Here is a 10,321-nt window from a genome sequence, read left to right on the forward strand (position 1 = left end):
TTTTTTTCGAGTCTATACTTTCGCTCAGTTTTTCCTCCTCTGTTTCTTCATCTTGACTATGTTATTATCGTCAGTTACTTTTCTTACAGAGAGGGAACACAATGAAAGCAGATATTTCCTCGTTGGTTGGTATGTTAACCTGCGATTCATGAAAGTAATTGTGTGCATGTGCATGAGTGTTTTTTTCTCTTTTTTTGTGTGTGTCTGCATGTATGTGTGTGTGTGTGTGTGTGTGTGTGTGTGTGTGTGTGTGTGTGTGCGTGTAGTCTAGGCATCACATAATTTGTCTCAAGCACAAATTATGAAAAAAATATGAAGTATATAAAAATAGCTAAGTAATTCATAACATTCTGCTACATACAAAGTATTCATTCTGTAGCCTCTTTACATAAACCACACAAAGTTTAAGAGTAATGACTAATGTGACAAACCTTGTGACTGTCACAATCACCAAAGAATCAACAAAGATATAAAACAGCTACGTTGTCTTTCCTTCTTGCATTTGTTGCGGGAGTGACTGCAGGATTATTGGCCAGTGTCAACAGCACCGCTCTCTGTGCATTGTAAAAGCGAAAGAAATGCGAGGTTTTGTGGGGCTCACTGTGCCTTTCGCTATGAAGGGACGTTGGGATATGTATACATGTATATATTTACACATTTATGCATATATATATATATATATATATATACATATACATATATATGTGTGTGTGTGTGTGTGTGTGTGTGTGTGTGTGTGTGCGTGTGTTTATTTCTACATATTTCTACACACAAACACACACACGCACACATACAAGCAAACACAAACACACATAAGTGTTTATATATATGAATGTATATATGTATATATATATATATATATATATAGATATATATTTGTGCGTGTGTTATTTATTAATTAAGGGACTGTATTATTTACTTGTGTATTTGTGTTTTTACGTTACAGGAAAAGAATACAGTCAATGCACCAATATTCCACTTGAAAGGGAAGCAGACTCACCGCTCACACCCCACGTTCATAATTATATACTCCTATCCACACGCACTTTCATACATTTCCCATCCACGTATACACATGCACACACACAAAAAAAAAAAAAAAAAAAAAAAAATCCATAGCAGACCAGAGCCTATTCCAAAGGATATATTAACTTTTAGTGGCTGTTCTATTGATGATTTTGATAATTTGTCCGATTGAACACAACTGCTATTACACCTCTAAAGTACTGTTAAAAAGTACTGTTATAATTAATGTTTTGTTACACTTGGCTGATATCTCTCTCATATAGTCATTTCCCTATCAAAAGGTTGTTAAAGTTCAGTTTTGATAATTAGTATAATATTGTCCGTTATTTCCATGAGAAAGGTTTGAAAGTCTGCCTTCGAATTAATCTGTCCTTATTGCAACATTATTGATTAAAAGCGGCTAAAAGGTCTACCTGCAGTGTATAGCATATTATCTTTGTTAATATATTACAGACCAGACCAATTCAAAACCGATCAATGTACAACATGAGGCAGCACATCACGCATACAACTTCCATCCTACACACACACACACACACACACACACACACACACACACACACACACATACACACACACACACACACACACACACACACACACACACACACACACACACACACACACACACAAACACACATATATATATATATATATATATATATATATATATATATATATATATATACGACGATGAACAAGTACCACCATACACACACACACACACACACACACGACGATGAACAAATGCCAGATCTAGTCCCGGAAGCTGTCCCATCTGCTCCACCAATTGTGAAAGCAGGAAGTCCCTACAGCAATGAAATCTGAAAAAGCTGCAGGTACTGACGGTGTATACATCGAAGTGCTGAGGGTCTTGGGAGACTTCTTAAGTGATTTCTACGTAACAAGCAAGTTACCTAAAGAAATAATGAAATCGGTATTCATTGGCCTACCGAAGATCCCAGGAACACTTGAGTGCTCACGATATCTCACTGAAAATCGTATTACAGAAAATAAAAAGACAACTCATACCCGAAATACCAGAGACCCAGTTTGGGTTTATGAAGGGTAAAGGTACGAGAAATGTCTATCATAAAGCTTTCGATAAGGTACGGCACCTAGAATTGTTTAAAATCTTCGCAAATATCCGGACAGATGATAAATATGTGAGACTAATCCATTCAATCTACATAGAACAACTTGCAACAGTTCGTATATCCAGTGGAACAACTAACTAGTTCCCCATCAAGCGAGGTGTCCGACAAGGTTGTGTGATGTCTCTTGGCCTCCTCAATTTGTACTCATCAACCATCTTCGCTATGCAGATAATACAATTTTCATGGCCACATCTTGGCCTCCATATCAATAGCAAGAAAACAAAATGCATGGTAGTTTGAAAGTCCAACTTATCCACTGAAACAAGGAAATATAGAAATCTAATAGGTCCCCTCCTTCAGTTATTTTGGATCTTTAGTCATCTCATATGCTTGTTGCAAGAAGGAAATCAGACGCAGAATTGAAACTCTGGAATATATATATATATATATATATATATATATATATATATATATATATATATACCTATATACATATATATATATATATACCTATATACATATATATATATATATATATATATATATATATATAGATATATATATTGTAAGTGATACACCACCAGCACACGCCATACATATAATACTTTTTTACATATAAGTAACATTACTTCCTACATACCAAATCATCTACTCGATACAACACCGGATGTAATATCCACATATCTTCCGCCTTGTGGCGTCGCTCTGTTTATACAAACACTTCTTCCTAGTACTTGCAACCCTTTGTCAATTCCCCATGAAGACCTGCATAAAAGAGGGTCTCCTGCGAGCGACATTGAGACATCCCCATAGCATTCTGACCATCTTCTTGTCTTTATCGATCTGTCTATCCCTATCTATCTATATCTATCTATACATATAGCTATCTATATATCTCTATCTATATATATCTATCTATATATTTCTATCTATCTATCTATCTCTATCTATATATATCTATCTATCAGTCTATCTATATTATTGTTTTATCTCTCTCTCTCTCGCTCTCTCTCTCTCTCTCTCTCTCTCTCTCTCTCTCTCTCTCTCTCTCTCTCTCTCTCTCTCTCTCTCTCTCTCTCTCTCTCTCTCTCTCTCTCTCTCTCTCTCTCTCTCTCTCTATCTATCTATCTATCTATCTATCTATATATCTATATATCTATCTATCTATCTCTTTCTCTCTCTCTCTACATATCTATCTATCCATTTATCTATCTCTATCTCCCATATGCATTACTGTTATACTACTATGCAGTTCCATAATACACTAGTTACCCTCTAAACGTTTAAACACTTTCTATGAAAAGAATTGATGGATAACTTATACATTCATTTAACTTTGAAGGATATTGCAAGCTTATCAACCATTCAAATATCATCATAAATAAACACTCACAGCTGATTTCATGTGGATAAATCATCGTTAGTGAGTGTGTATGACCATCGAAAATCATCTATGAACCTCAATGAATTATAACACTTAATTGTTTTTTGTGAAAGAGAATTTTCTACTAAACTCCGCTACTTTTCTTCCTTTTTACTCTCTCACTGTTTCTATTTCCAGGTAACAGATCCATGTTTCATAGTAGTTCATGGTAGCTATTAGTTTGATTCATTCGTGATATAACACAAAAAATAACTAATTTCTCATCTGTTACTTCTTGTTCACTTCGGCCAAAATGAAACATGAGAAGGATGATACACTAAAAAAAGACTAGTTTTCTGTATATATTTTACTATTAAAGTGGTATGCAATGGAAACATCTCGATGCCCTCTGACAATTGCCGCCTCTAAGACCAGGGATTGGAGCAGTTGAGGTGTCCTTCGGTGTCCTCGGGAGGGATGACCTGATCCCAGGGAGCTTCGCCGGCCAATTCGTCGCGCACCTGTTCACGGGATTTGAAGGACTGGATTGATATGCCTGTATGCTGGGTGTGATGATCAGCGTTTCTCCCCGATTTATTGTGTATCCTTTGACTTTGATTATCATATGAATATATGAAGAAGACATTGTATTTAGTAATTAAAGCAAGCCTTTCAAGCCAACAGTAGAACACACAGTTAAGTTAGAATCTCATCAGTTCTATGCATGCGCAAACATGAGCAGTCACCCATCGCCAGTTTCTTTATCCCTTTCCCCCATTCATCAGTCAGAGCAAGCGCCTCACCCTCTCGGCCTCCCGCAGGACCCGGATGACGTTCAGACCCGCCAGCTTCTTGAGGTCTGCGTCGGTCCAGCGCGGATCCAGCAGCAACTCGGCGAATAAATAGGGGTATTTACTTACGTCTTCCAGGCCTACAGGGACGCTGCAACGGGATTTGTATTTTCTGTTACTTACGAGAATAAAACAAAGTAATGAAATAAACGAGATGTTTGAATTTTTCAGCTTTATCACAAATATCTCAAACAGACTGCTTATTGCTTTATCAGATAGTTGAAGGTCCTGTAATAATGTCATCTTGCTATTAAAGTCTCCTTTATTCAGCTATCCACTGATCCATATGAGTAAATCAACAGTAATAGCGCAATTTAAGAGTTCTCTTTCACCCATTGCTACTGCTACGTGTGTGTATGTGTGTGTGTGTGTGTGTGTGTGTGTGTGTGTGTGTGTGTGTGTGTGTGTGTGTGTGTGTGTGTGCGTGTGTGCGTATGTGCGTGTGTGCGTGTGTGCATGTGTTCGTGTTCTTACTCACGAATTGATGCCATCAAAATCGCTCCCGATGCCTACATGGTCTATTCCCGCGATGTTTCGAATATGGTTGATGTTGTCTGGAAGGAACTTGAGGCTCAAGTATCTGCTTGTCTTTTACTCTTACGTGACAAGAATACAAATCACTTGCTGCAGCATAATTAGTACAATACTAAACACAAAAATCCAAAGCTCGATTAGGATGCGAGACACTCTTCGAATAGAAACATAAAAATGAATGCAAAGCGAGTATCAAGCCCAGAAATCATCATCATCATCATTATGGAGCTAACGCCGGCAGGGGCGCATAGCCGCATCCACCCTCCGCTTCCACCTACGAGGATCCCTCATGGCGAGCCGCCAGGCAGGGGCCCGGCCCATCTCTAGTTCCTCACGACAGGTTTGATCGATTTGCCCAAGCCACGACCTTCTCGGTCGTCCCACAGGCCTCCTCCACCCAGGGTTGTCTCGGACAGAGACAACCTGATGGGCAGGATCATCCTGTGGGAGTCGAGCCAAGTGGCCATATAGCCTGAGTTGGCGATCACGGATTGTGCAAGTAACAGGTCCTGTACCGGTCTCACGGTGCAGCCGTTGGTTGGACACATGGTCCCGCCAACTGTACCCCATGATCCGGCGCAAGGATCTGTTACAAAAGGCATCAAGACGAGATTCCAGAGCACAAGATAGTGTCCAAGTTTCACTACCATAGAGTAAAACTGGCAGTATCAGGGCCTTGAAAACACGTAACTTGGTCCTTCTGCACAGGTACCGACATCTCCAAATACTCTTGTCGAGAGATTTCATGACCCCTGCTGCCAGGCCAATCCGTCTACTGACTTCTTGGTCTGACAGCCCAGAGTCGTGAAATGCACTACCGAGGTATATAAAGCTCTTTGTGACTTCGATGTTTTCCCCGCAAGCACGTATCGACTGTACAGGGTCTCCTAGCAGGCCCCCAAAATCCTGGATCTTGGTCTTGGTCCAGGAGACCTCTAGCCCCAGGGGCTTCGCTTCATTGCTAAATGCATCAAGAGCCGCTACAAGGGTTTCCAGAGATTCAGAGAGTACGGCAACATCATCGGCAAAGTCAAGGTCTGTAACCTTGATATTGCCCAGAGTTGCTCCACAGTGACTTTGGACAGTAGCTCTACCCAGTATCCAATCCATGCAAGTGTTGAAAAGTGTTGGTGCAAGAACACAGCCTTGCCTCACCCCTGAACTAACAGGGAAGAAGCTCGACAGGCCCCCACCACACTTTACAGCACTTTCAGTGCCTGTATACAGGTTTGCTATTAGTCCAATAATCCTTATTGGAATTCCTCTTAGTCTCAGGATCTCCCAGAGAGATTCGCGATGCACCGTGTCAAACGCCTTCTTGAGATCGATGTAGGCTGCGAGCAGCCCACGTCCGAACTCACGACGGCGTTCTATAATGATTCGAAGCGCCAGGATGCGGTCTATTGTGGACTTACCAGGAGTGAAACCAGATTGCTCCGGTCTTTGGTGCCTCAACAGGTGGTCCCTGATACGTCTCAGTAAGATGTGTGCGAGTACCTTGCCTGGTACACTGAGTAGTGTAATGCCTCGGTGATTGCTGCAGTCCCACCGATCCCCTTTCCCCTTCCAGAGAGGGATGACCACACCCCTCAGCAGGTCAGGGGGAAAGGTACCAGTCTGCCAGATGGCAGACAGGACTGCATGCAAGCCCCTTGCCATAGGTTCTCCACCAGCCTTTAACAATTCGGCTGGGATGCCACAGACACCTGCTGCTTTACCACTCTTCAGCTTGGAGATCGCCCCCCTGATTTCGGTCAGGGAGGGTGGATCCTCGCTGATGGGTGGATCTGGCAGAGGAGTCTCAACATTACCCGCATCCATGTTAACTGTTGGTGGATCAACCTTATACAACTGCTCAAAAAACTCAGCCCAACGCACACGCACCCCATCAGGATCTGAGATTATCTGGCCACTTGCTGAGCGGACTGCAGCCGTCTGTGAGGGGGGCTTGGAGTTCAGCTTTCTCAGAGCTTGGTAGGCAGGACGAAGGTCATTTACAAGGAAATGGCTTTCGACCTCCTCTGCAAGACTACTGATAAACTGTTCCTTATCCCTTCTCAACAGTGACCTAGTCCTGCGCACCAGAGAGCGGTGCAAAGTGCGATCCCCTGACAGTCGAGCCGCACGACAAGCATCTGTGGCTTCCAGCGTCTCCTGCGAGATGGAATTCTGTCTTGTTCTTGGGCGTTCACCAATGGATTCCTGAGCTGCATCAAGCGTTTCACGCTTGAAGGTATCCCACATAAGAACAGGGTCTGTCTGGCCCTCGAGTGCTGTGAGACGACCAGAGATAGCCTCGGCAAACCCCCAGGTACACTCGTCCTCCCTCAATCTGTCCAAATTAAACACCCGAGGGTGTTCATTTGGGCGGCAGGGGGTTCTAAAGTGGACCCGGAGAGTAGCCACCACTATTCTATGGTCAGTTCCACAGAACTCAGCGCTTCGATATACCCTGCAGTTCTGGAGGATCCTCCATCGAGTGCTAACGAGGATGTGGTCGATCTCCTTGGCCACTCTTCCTGTATCGCTGTACCAAGTCCAGCGATGCGGGACAGAACGCTGATACCAGGAGCCAGAAATCCTCAATTTCTGGGACCTAGCAAAGTCACGGAAAAGGAGGCTATTCTCACTGCCAGCATCAGCTCCTGAGCCATGAGGACCGACAGACATCTCGTAGCCAGCTCGATCACAGCCGGATACCGCATTGAAGTCGCCCAGCACAATACGAATATCTCGCCGAGGACATCTGTCTGCCACAGATGCAAGTTTGGCGTAAAACATCTCTTTCACCTCAAGTTTATATACATCCGTAGGAGCGTATACAGCAACAAGAGACATGAAGCCAAATGAAAGCTTCAGTCTCAATACCATGATACGCTCATCGACTGGAGTGACCTCAACTACCAAGGGTTGAAGTCTGCTGGAGATGGCTAGAAATGAAAGAAGCAAAATTGTGCATGATTCTGCGGTCTTATATCTTGACGTAAATAGATTTCTAGTGTGACCAAATCTGTAAAATACTTGCCTACGATGTCCTGGATGGTCGAGTCGCCCGAACAGGTGAGGAAGTAGCTGTAGAAATTGACTTGTGCGACGCCGCCATTTTCAGGCTGAGGGCGATTGTCTTTTGTTGTTTTACAGTTACATTATTATTATTATTATTATCACTATAATCGAAGTATAATCAAATCGGAAAACGCTGTAATATTTGGGTAAGAAGATGAAATAGAAGAAATCCGGGCCTCGTACAACTTTCCCCTACCGCCATGCCCCTCCTTACCAGCCTCTTAAGCACGTCGTCCGGAATGTTCCTGGTGATGTCGCAGAGGGCGCGGACGTCGCTGTGCGAGAAGATGACGGGGGCGCGGGTGACATCCAAAACGTCGTGCATGGTCGGGGACGCCACGTGGGAGATGTCGACCAGCATCCCCAGCCGGTTCATCTCCTTTACGACGAGCTGAAGTTGGGAGTTTGGGGTCATTTTCCTGCGATTATTAATGTGGTATTTTTTCTCTGTAGCAACAACAACAAAAAAGAGTATTAGGGTATTTCAACAAACTTTTGGCCTTAAAACAGGATTGATTTAGTGAATAGATATCCATTTCAAAAGGTGAATGCGAATAGATACGGATTTGTTGTTATTCTTTTGTATATTCCCAGATTCGACCGAGTATCTCGATGAATAACGCATCTTGCATTTCATTTTCGATAGATCAAAGGTACAGATTCATTGACCTTAATTCTATTAACAACAGATTTATATGTGCCCACCTGACCAGCCAATTTACATGTTATTATTACTAATTACGAGTGGAAGTAACACAGTGTATGTTACAAGGTGGAACTGGATTGGTTCTTCCATAAACTTGTTATCAGTCTGTCCTTAGCAGTTGTTTAGTTGTTACTTATGTTTTGGTTCACATGTGGCTTTGAGGCATCGTCATTAAAATTTGGAGATTTACAATCGATGGCTTGGTTATAAAGAGAGCATCCATATCCAGCTGCAAGAGGCCACCGTTCCACTTCGTCAGCAGAAAAAATTCTTCAATAAAACGGTACCAGCAGCACTGACCTCTCCCCAGGGTGTCAGACCATCGAACTCTAGCAGCTTGCTGTCTGTCTGTTCCTCGACTACAGAACTGTCGGCCCTGAAAAAAATGGCAGACTTTGGTAGTTGAAGTAGGTTCATTTCTTTTGACGTTTCCATTCCAGCTGCTTTACTACAGTGTGAACTTTGCAATAGAAAACTGAACTGAAAAACTGAAAAATGGAACTGAGACACTGACGTTCGACGTTTGTAAATATATAGCCATGAATTATCCACATCTATTTTTAAATAACATTTTCACTATATAAATATATATTATTAATGAAGATACTTTTATACATTTTGTCTAAGGTGTTAAACTAAGCTTTTGTGCATTTGCCTGTCCAAATAATCACTTTCGATTCAAATGCTCGCCGATATACCAGGCGACTCACCACGGGTTGTTGCAGCTGTGGGTGAGTGTCATGTACCGGACGCCCTGCCTGTAGAAGGCCCGGAGCACCGCCAGGGAAGAGTCCATGCTGTGGCCGCCCTCCACGCCCAGCAGGGAGGCGATCTTCCCAAGGGCGTGGGCCTCCTCGATGCCTGCAACATGCAGTGCCGTTTGTTGTGATACATTGGGCATATTTTTTATGTGTGTAGTCTTGTAGATTAGGGCAGTGGACACGTATGTTTGGCATAACTTAACCACCCGAGACCTAATCCATTTTTAAAGACCGTGCTTTCCTGGCCACCATACAGAACAATTTTTTCACAAATGACAAAGCCCACCAAGTATGACGGATCTTCCCAATCACATGCATCTCCATATGATACACACCATTTGCAGTTGTAACAAACTGAAGATCTCCGTGATATTTGTCAAAGAGTCTCCTCAGCACGTCTATTTGTTCGAATGTCTGAGTGACTGCGTCCTTGTACTGAGAGTCACACGGCACCCACGCGCTCCAGAACTGCAGGGTGAGAAAATCTTATGTATATATATATATATATATATATATATATATATATATATATATATATATATATATATATTCCTATGAATCTGCGGTTATTGATCAACTATTTATGTATCTCTTTCTCTCTCTAGCTACACTTCATGTAGAGATAACACTGTGTTGCTGATGTCATTGTGCATTCTGCAAAAGTAACACGTATTGTAATGTTATTGAAATAGTATAGTACCAATATTTACGATGGTGCCGTTACAAGACTAACGCGATACCGAGATTACAATGCTCGCTAAAATAATAGTGTAATGGTGTCGCATAGATAATACTGTGCCAACACTGCCATGGTATTATTCCCGCCTAAAACAAACCACCAAAACCGACCTGGTACCATTGACAAAATTATGGCATACCAATAAAATCACGATCAGAAATATCATCGTAACCATTAC

The 10,321-nt window shown here is 42.2% G+C and overlaps 1 pseudogene; it reads right to left on the bottom strand.

The window, feature by feature from the left end:
- Nucleotides 1–3,844: 3,844 nt before the first annotated feature.
- LOC125032547 overlaps nucleotides 3,845–10,321 on the bottom strand; it is an 8,912-nt pseudogene continuing 2,435 nt past the window's right edge.

This window comes from Penaeus chinensis, chromosome 14, assembly GCF_019202785.1.
Source record: "Penaeus chinensis breed Huanghai No. 1 chromosome 14, ASM1920278v2, whole genome shotgun sequence".
In the NCBI taxonomy this organism is placed as follows: domain Eukaryota; kingdom Metazoa; phylum Arthropoda; class Malacostraca; order Decapoda; family Penaeidae; genus Penaeus; species Penaeus chinensis.